The sequence below is a fragment of the Seriola dumerili genome, unplaced genomic scaffold, assembly GCF_002260705.1.
Source record: "Seriola dumerili isolate Sdu_G_001 unplaced genomic scaffold, Sdu_1.0 BDQW01000161.1, whole genome shotgun sequence".
NCBI classification, from domain to species: domain Eukaryota; kingdom Metazoa; phylum Chordata; class Actinopteri; order Carangiformes; family Carangidae; genus Seriola; species Seriola dumerili.
The window spans coordinates 6,107,565-6,115,526 of record NW_019174416.1 but is presented as its reverse complement, the minus strand read 5'-3'; positions in this window follow the sequence as shown (position 1 = coordinate 6,115,526).

The following is a 7,962-nucleotide window of genomic DNA, read 5'->3' as shown; positions in this document are numbered from 1 at the left end:
AGCTCAACACCACTGTATCATGGACAGAACCAGCTTCGTCCCAGGGTAGAGATCCCTGCGTCCCTGTTCCATCTTGCCCTTACAGGGCATCCAAATGATTAACAAATTTAATGTCCTGGATCGAGGATTTCAGGATTTTCAGGAAGAGGATTTCAATCCACTGGAAGCAGGCCACCCATGGGCATCACAGGACAGTCAGTTGGACCAGCTCCCCAAAGGAAAGCAGCATTTTCCCAGCAGTCACTCTGGTGCCATATCACTTCTCCATCCTCAGTCTGAAAGACATCCTAAAACAACTGTCTGAACTACTTAACTGGACTTCATCCACTTGTCAGTGATCCTGGAGAAACTGAATTGTCACGTTTTAAATTCTGGCCCAATCCCAACTCATGGCCTCGACGTTTGTCGTCTAGTCGTCTGCTGAGCCTACACACATATGGCTGTTGTCGACTTGTCGACTATGGTGTGACTTTCATTGATAATTTTAACTTCTTTTGGGAGCTAAGTCAGCATTACTGGAGAGAAGGTCTTCACCCAAATAGATGTTAATGGAAAACATATCTCCCATATAACTGTTTACATCATACACATGCTCCACCATTCCCTTGCCATGCACGTCCCCTTTTCCACTCAAGCCACAAGCTCTCAAGTGACCAGTCACGCAATGTTTAATGTCCCCCGGGTCCCAGCCCTTGTCAGAGCAGTTCCACTAAATTAATTACTGGATATAACAGGCTCGGACACTATAATAATACAAATGGTGTGCCTGATCTCCCTCCACTAGTATTAACAATTCTAGTACAGTACTCAGCAAGGTTGGCCCAAAAAATGGCCTGAAATTTGTGAGCACAGGAGGACTCCCTCTGACCTAATCACCATAAAGACTGAATCTGCCAGCTTTTTTAGTAATTATTCAATTATTCAATTTTTAAATTGTTGCAAGTGGAATTTAAGGTCTATCACTTATTAGTCTTTTATCATTAATGGTTTAATTTCTTCCCATGTTTTAGATTTTATTTTCCTGGTGGAAACATGGTCAGTTCTTCTCGTTGAGGCTTGTCCCCATGAAAATACATTTTGGAATAGCCCTAGGTTAACTGGACGAGGGGGTACACTTGCTGTCATTTATTAATATTTATTTAGTCCAACCAAAGATGTGCACCTATTGCTGTTGGCAATTTTAATTCCTTTGAATTACTTTCCTTCACTACCCCAAGTCTTTTTTGGCTTGTTATATCACCCTCCCAAATCAGAAGGTGTTTTTTTTTTTTTTTGTCTGAGTTTTGTCACCTTCCTCTTTCCCCTTTACTCTTCCCATCACTACCACTAACTAGGACAAAGATTTATTGTTGGGAATTTGTTGGGAACAATTTAATGGGAATTTGTTGTGGATGCGATTTACCATGTTCAAGGTAATAAAGTTTACCTACCAATGGTATGAGACCAGACACTGAACCTAACCAACTTTACTAGCCAATCAGAAGCAGAGCGGGTCTTGGCAACAGTAAAGGCTGGAAGGAGCCAGGCGCTTGTTTCTGCTCGGTGTGCACGAGGAAGCTGCTGTCTGCCACCAGCAGGGAAAAAGTGCTCTCTCGTCACCCCGGTCATAAAGCTGTTGTCCGTGCACAGTTATGGTTGACACTCAGTCATCAATGACTGACCGTGTGTGCGAACAAAAAATACATGTGTGCACGTAATTGCTGAACATGATCTGTCCTTCACGATTTCTTTGTTTACAACCTAAAAAGAATAAAGAAATATGTGATAGCGGCCGCCTTGATTTCACTTTAAACTTCTGTTTACCAGTTCTATAAGCATTTAAATGTTACTGTATGTTTTTATCTTCAATATTTATTTATTTTTCATTATTTGTTTATTTTCCATTATCTGTTTTTCAGAGGGAAACACTTAAACGTTGCTATAGTGTTGCAGTATTGTTTACAGTTGTCTTTTCCATTGCACATACTTTTTTTTATTGATTTATTTATTTATATTTTTTTTTTTACATTTTTCAATAAATCATTCAAATGTACCCTTGTTGATGGCGTGGTCCTTGCTAGTGAATAAGTACAATAGTAGAGAGAGCAGAGTTTCATGGTCTGAGGAAGCAAGGTCTGCATGTCACAAAGGTGGTAGTGGACCAGTTAGGAAGACCAGAAAGGAAGGCAACGTGTAGTCCACCTCTTCTGGCTCCCAGTGAATTTAGCCATATAATCCTCAGTTAACTTGTCGGCGACAGTCCTGATTTTAAAGGCCTGCTCAGACTGCTTTTCTCTACGGAGGTTGTGATTTTCCGTTATCAGGGCATTAATTTGCTGGTTCAAAGACTGCACTTCTTGTTGCAAAAGCTCACGATCAAGTTTCATTTGCTCTTGTCCATCACGCATCTTTTTGTTAAGCTCTTGGACTTCTTGTTCCAGGGCCTTGTTTTGTTCTCTCACTAAGGTGTTTTTGTGGCTCACTACATTATGGGTGCATGTAAAGCCTTGGAGTTCTTGCTGAACATTTTTGAGCCCCTGTTTCCTTGCTTGAAGGGCCTCATCTTTTTGTCTGATGGCTTCTTCTCCATCATGCAACCTTTTCTTCACATTGTGAAGTTCTTGCTCCAAGGCCTTGTTACGGTCTCTTATAGATGTGTTTTCTTGGCTTGTTACAGCATAGTTGTGTTCAAAGCCTTGGAATTCCTTGCGAACAATTTTGAGCTCCTCTGCTTGTTCTTGAAGAGCGTCATCTTTTTGTCTAATGGCTTCTTCTCCATCGTGCAACCTTTTCTTGACCTCCTGAAGTTCTTGTTCCAGGGCCATGTTATGGCGTCTTACAGAGGTGTGTTGTTGGCTCACTGCAACATAGTTGTGTTCAACATTTTTGAGTTCCTGCACAATACTTTTAAATTTCTGCACTTCTTGTTGTAGAACATCACGACCAAGCCTCAGATGCTCATTACTATTATACAACTTTTTGTTAAGCTCTTGGACCTCTTGTTCCAGGGCCTTGTTTTGTTGTGTCAGCTCCTCTGCTTGTTCTTGAAGCGCCTCATCCTTTTGTGTGATGGCTTCTTCTCTATCATACAAAGCTTTCTTGACCTCCTGGAGCTCTTGTTCCAGGCTCTTGTATTGTTTCAGCTCTTCTCTTTTTTTACTCAAGGTTGTCTTCTCAATTTCGAAATCCTTTAACATAATCTGCATCTCTTCATTCTTCCCCTCAATGTCTTTGCGCAGGACATCATTTTGACTGTGCAGGATGTCAACATCTTTGATGAGGGCTTCATTATTGGCTTGAAGCAACTTGTTTTCTAACTGGAGAGTCCTTTTTTTCTTGTTATGAGAGCTCTCCATTTTTCTGCGAAGCCCATCAATGGTGTTCTTGAGGTCCTCATTCTCACTTTTGAGGTCCCTGTTGTTTCTGTTCAGGGCCTCATTGTCTTGGTGAAGGGTTTCATTCTCATCCCTCAGATCCCTGAGACTGTCAGACTGCTCCAGCTCATTCATTATGATTGCTCTCTGTCAATACAAAATGTCTGTATAAACTTAGAACTGTTTTGTATATTACAAGCTGTATATTCAAAGTTGTGTTGTATATTATTCAACTACCGTGTCTCTACTGTTCACTTGTTTAGATTACTACATCACTATCTTTTCTCTGTACTACTAAATGTAGAATGGAGAGTCATGTGCGTTGAGTTCTTATTTCATAACTGTGATGATGTCACATGACATCAGAGAGTGTCTGTCACTGTGATGTCACTGACATGACATTACAGTTGTGTACTTTTCAAGGTCAAATATGGATGCTTCCTGAAGCAAGAAGCTGACCTGAAAAACAGAAAGCATCCCAATAGAACACTCCTGTTATAACTGTTTGTGAAATAAAGCATCTACTAGTACTATGATACTTTTTGAGGCTTTGCTGTTATTGTGGGTGCATCGTGTTGAAACTGAAGAAACACTAGATTTCTTTCAAAGGTTTATTTTCACTGTGTGTGTGTGTGTGTGGGGGGGGGGGGGGGGGGGGGGGGGGGGGGGGGTCATTTTCCAAGGTTTTCCTAACTTGTAAAGGGCATCACAGAGACAAGACTTAAGTCTGACTTGAATCGAGTCATGTGACTCAAGTCCCCCCACCTCTGCTTTTTACTGAGGAAAAGTCCGGTTGGCTCAGATAAAGATGGCAGTTTTGATATGCTGAATGATTTAATTAAGCTTCTAAACTGTTTCACATCTCTCTTTTTTTGGCTCATCCAGCTGCTACTTTCCAACATTGCCAACACCTCTGAGAACTTTATTCAAGGAAGATTTTTTGCTGACCATGCACGCTCTCAAAACCCTATGCATGTCGTGAAACATACTCACACCTGGGTGTCGTCAGTTACGAGTCTCTACAACGCTGTGAAAAAAAAAGTTGCCATTGGAGTGAGTGTAAGTACGTCTGACACTCTGCTTCTGTCTTTGTAGAGTTTATAACAACCTCTGTCACTGCCTCCTGGAACGCCTGAAACATGGCACAGTAAGTCCAACTGCACACGCATACAGTCCTGTACACCCACACACAGACACACAAACAAAAACACAAGCAGATTGAATCATTTCACTGTTGATCCGTACCACTGTGTATGACTGTGTAGTGTCCAGAGGGTGCAGAAGAAGACCAGCACCATGTCTCTGACCATCTCCTCCTCCTCCTCCTCTGCATCCTCCTCTCGAGAGCTCTTCTCCTGCTCCTCCAGCTCCTCCTCTTCCTCCTCCAACCTCCTCGCTCAGAGACAGTCCAGCCTGGTGCAGCCACTGTGTGTCAGCCCTCAGAGGGTAATTACATCTCATTATAATAAATCAGCTCATTTGATAAACATACTAACGTATACTATATTATGTAAATATGTTTAAATTTGTAAATGTAACTCGTTTCCCCTTTAATGTTGCAGATGCATGACTATTCTTATGCAAATAATTAAAGAAGTAAAATAATTGTAAAAGAAATTAAATAAAATACATTTTTCTGTGTCCAGACCCAGAGTCCCATCTACAATCAACAGTATTCAGGGAATGGAGTGGCTCCTACATTTGTCAAGGTAAAATATACTTACATGTATGTATTTGTATGGAGCACAATCATATAGGAAATGAGACACAACTTGTTATTAAAGGTTGTGTTTCTTTATGAATCTATTCTGATATCAATCTTTCTTCTCCCTTCTCTTCCTCTAATCTCTCTGTGTCTGTATCCTTGTCTGTTCACCTGTTCAATCATCATCATCATCATCATCATCATCCCGTAGTGTCTTCATGACGTGTCCACAGTGAAGGGCCAGTTAGTGGTGCTGGAGTGCAGACTGAGGGGAACTCCGCCCCTGCAGGTCATGTGGTACAGAGAGGATGAAAAAATACTGGATTCAGATGACTTTAGGATACTACGCAAGAGTAAGTGTGTGTTTGGCAGTGGGCGAACAAATGACTTGGACGTGAGGTTACAGTGAAGCGAAACAAAATCAAGTCTTGCAACACAGCAATGACTGTTATGATGATAATGTGAAAGTGGAATTTATGACCTGAAACACCATCCTGAAGCTTCAATTGAAGAATATAATCCAAGAAAATTAGGATCTTTACTGTTAGTAAATAAAAATAATAATACACACTATAATTTCTTGTCTCAGTTTGGATTTACAGTATATCTCTCTCTTTCTTTTCCCAGAGGCCAGTTCTGCATCAGTGCCAGGTAAGTACAGAATATTGGTTTCATACATCATAGGTTTTAAAGAAGTACTTCTCAATGTCTTGGTCTCAAGATAAATCTGAGGAGTCACAAAATGATTAAATTAAGAAAGAAAAAGGTCTGTTACAATAAAACCTCTTTCTTACTTGTCTCTAATTTTTGATTGTATTTAGTTTTTGTTGTTGTGAAATGCAATCACCCTGTCACGCCTTTAAAAATTCTGAGAGAAGTCTTAGAAAGAAAAATCACTGCTCACAATCTATGTCTACACTAAGGTCATAACTTGTGATGATTCAAGGGGTCAGAAGCCAAAGAGGACTTGGCCCACTGGTGTAAATAAATACATGATTTTGCAGTTGAATATATTAACATTAATAAGAGCTCTGAAAGTTAGCACACTAGCGACTCCATGTGGAAGCAAGAGGGACACCTCTTGAATATGTAAGATTTTGTGACAGCTTGTTGGTGAGGTGTTTCAAGGAATAAGGGACAAAATAAACATTTGTTCATCTGATACACCCTTGTTCACTTAGTGTTTTCACACTGATATTAAGAGACTATTTGTATTTTTCTCTTGTGGGCAGCAAAGCCTCTCTGACAGCAGAGGCAAACATTTATCCAGACATCCAGTCAGTGGGGGTGAGGACTCAATTCTACTCAGTGTGTTTTGTGTTAATGTTCTTGTGTTGACTTCTGCAGAGGAGCTGTGTACACTGGTGATCACTGAGGCATTTCCAGAAGACTCGGGCCTGTTCAAATGTGTGGCCCTCAACCCCTTCGGCACAGTCTCCTGCTCAGCCATTCTGGAAGTTTACAACGGTGAGATGTCTGATTAACTATTACACCTGTGGAGCTGCATTGTACAGTACAATGAAAATAATGAGTCTTGGTTTTAGAAGTCTCTCATCTCATACTGTGCACCTCTCCATTCAGACCTGGAGGAGCAGCTGGAGATCGAGGCCATTCATCAGCAGGAAACAGTTTCTCTCAAACAGGAAGATGAGGCAGTGTTTCAGCAGGAGATGTCCTCCTCCAGAAAAAGCAGCGGGGACTTTCCCCCTCTGCTGCCTGACTCTATGAACCTCCCCCCTCCCGACTGGCCTGACAGCCCTCTGGAAGATGACATCCCTGTTGCAGAGTGAGTACATGATGGCACAAACACGTATACGTCAATCTCAGTATCTGTAAACATTACATAATAGTAACCTCAGTGTTTAGGCACACACGAGGCACACACCATTATTTTAAAGCAGTGATGATGATGATGATGATGATGATGATGATGCTTGTTTTATGGTGCCATTTGTTGTTTTTGATAGTGAGCATTATAGTACTCCTACCTGCTATAAAATTGTCTTTTTTTGAAGTAAAACAAACAAACAAACAACAAATGAATAAAAATCTCACTCCTTCATTTTTTCTTGCACATTTCTCACATGTGGGAATAACCTTTGACCCTTGACCTTATTATTTTTGGTAAGGTACAACACAGTTGAGTTCTACAACTTGTAGTGTTGTTCTTAATGCAAGTCTTGATTCACTTGTATTGAGTGTGTATTGAACACAGTTTATGATGTTGGTTTATGGAAGAGGCTTATAATGTATTTAACCGTTCATTCATTCATTTACTCAGTAACTCATTTGTCACTGCCTCCTGGAACGTCTCATTTAGTCATTTTTATTATTACAATCTGGTGGGCATTTCTTTTTAGTAAATTGTTCAGAAGTCAAACATTTCAAAGAAATTAAGTCGCTTTAGATCATTGTAGTTCCCCCTTACATCCAGAAGGGGTCGCTGTTGTATTGTTCAAATAGTTGTAAAACAAGCCAATTCTTTCTTTCTTTCTTTCTTTCTTTCTTTCTTTCTTTCTTTCTTTCTTTCTTTCTTTCTTTAGACTTACCTAATGCGACAAAACAAGAACCTGATAATTATGTTTAGGAAACTATTTTAACTAGGCCTATTAATGAGAAATATAGAAACTGTTTCAGAGAAGGGTTTTAAATGCTAATTGGCGTAAAAAAAAAAAAATACTTTTAATGAATGAAAATAATACATAATAAAAACATGAGTCATCGGATCAGAGAGCAGCTCTGGATACTGTAGATGTGGTTATATTGACGATGCTGAGCTTTCAGTAAATTAAACTTATCAGCTGGGCGTGCGCGGTCACGTCACCTCGCGTTCTCCTTGTGAGCGCGCGGTGTCACCTGTTGCACTCCAGCCTCTGGCGTCTCATCGGAGTCTGGATCCCCCTC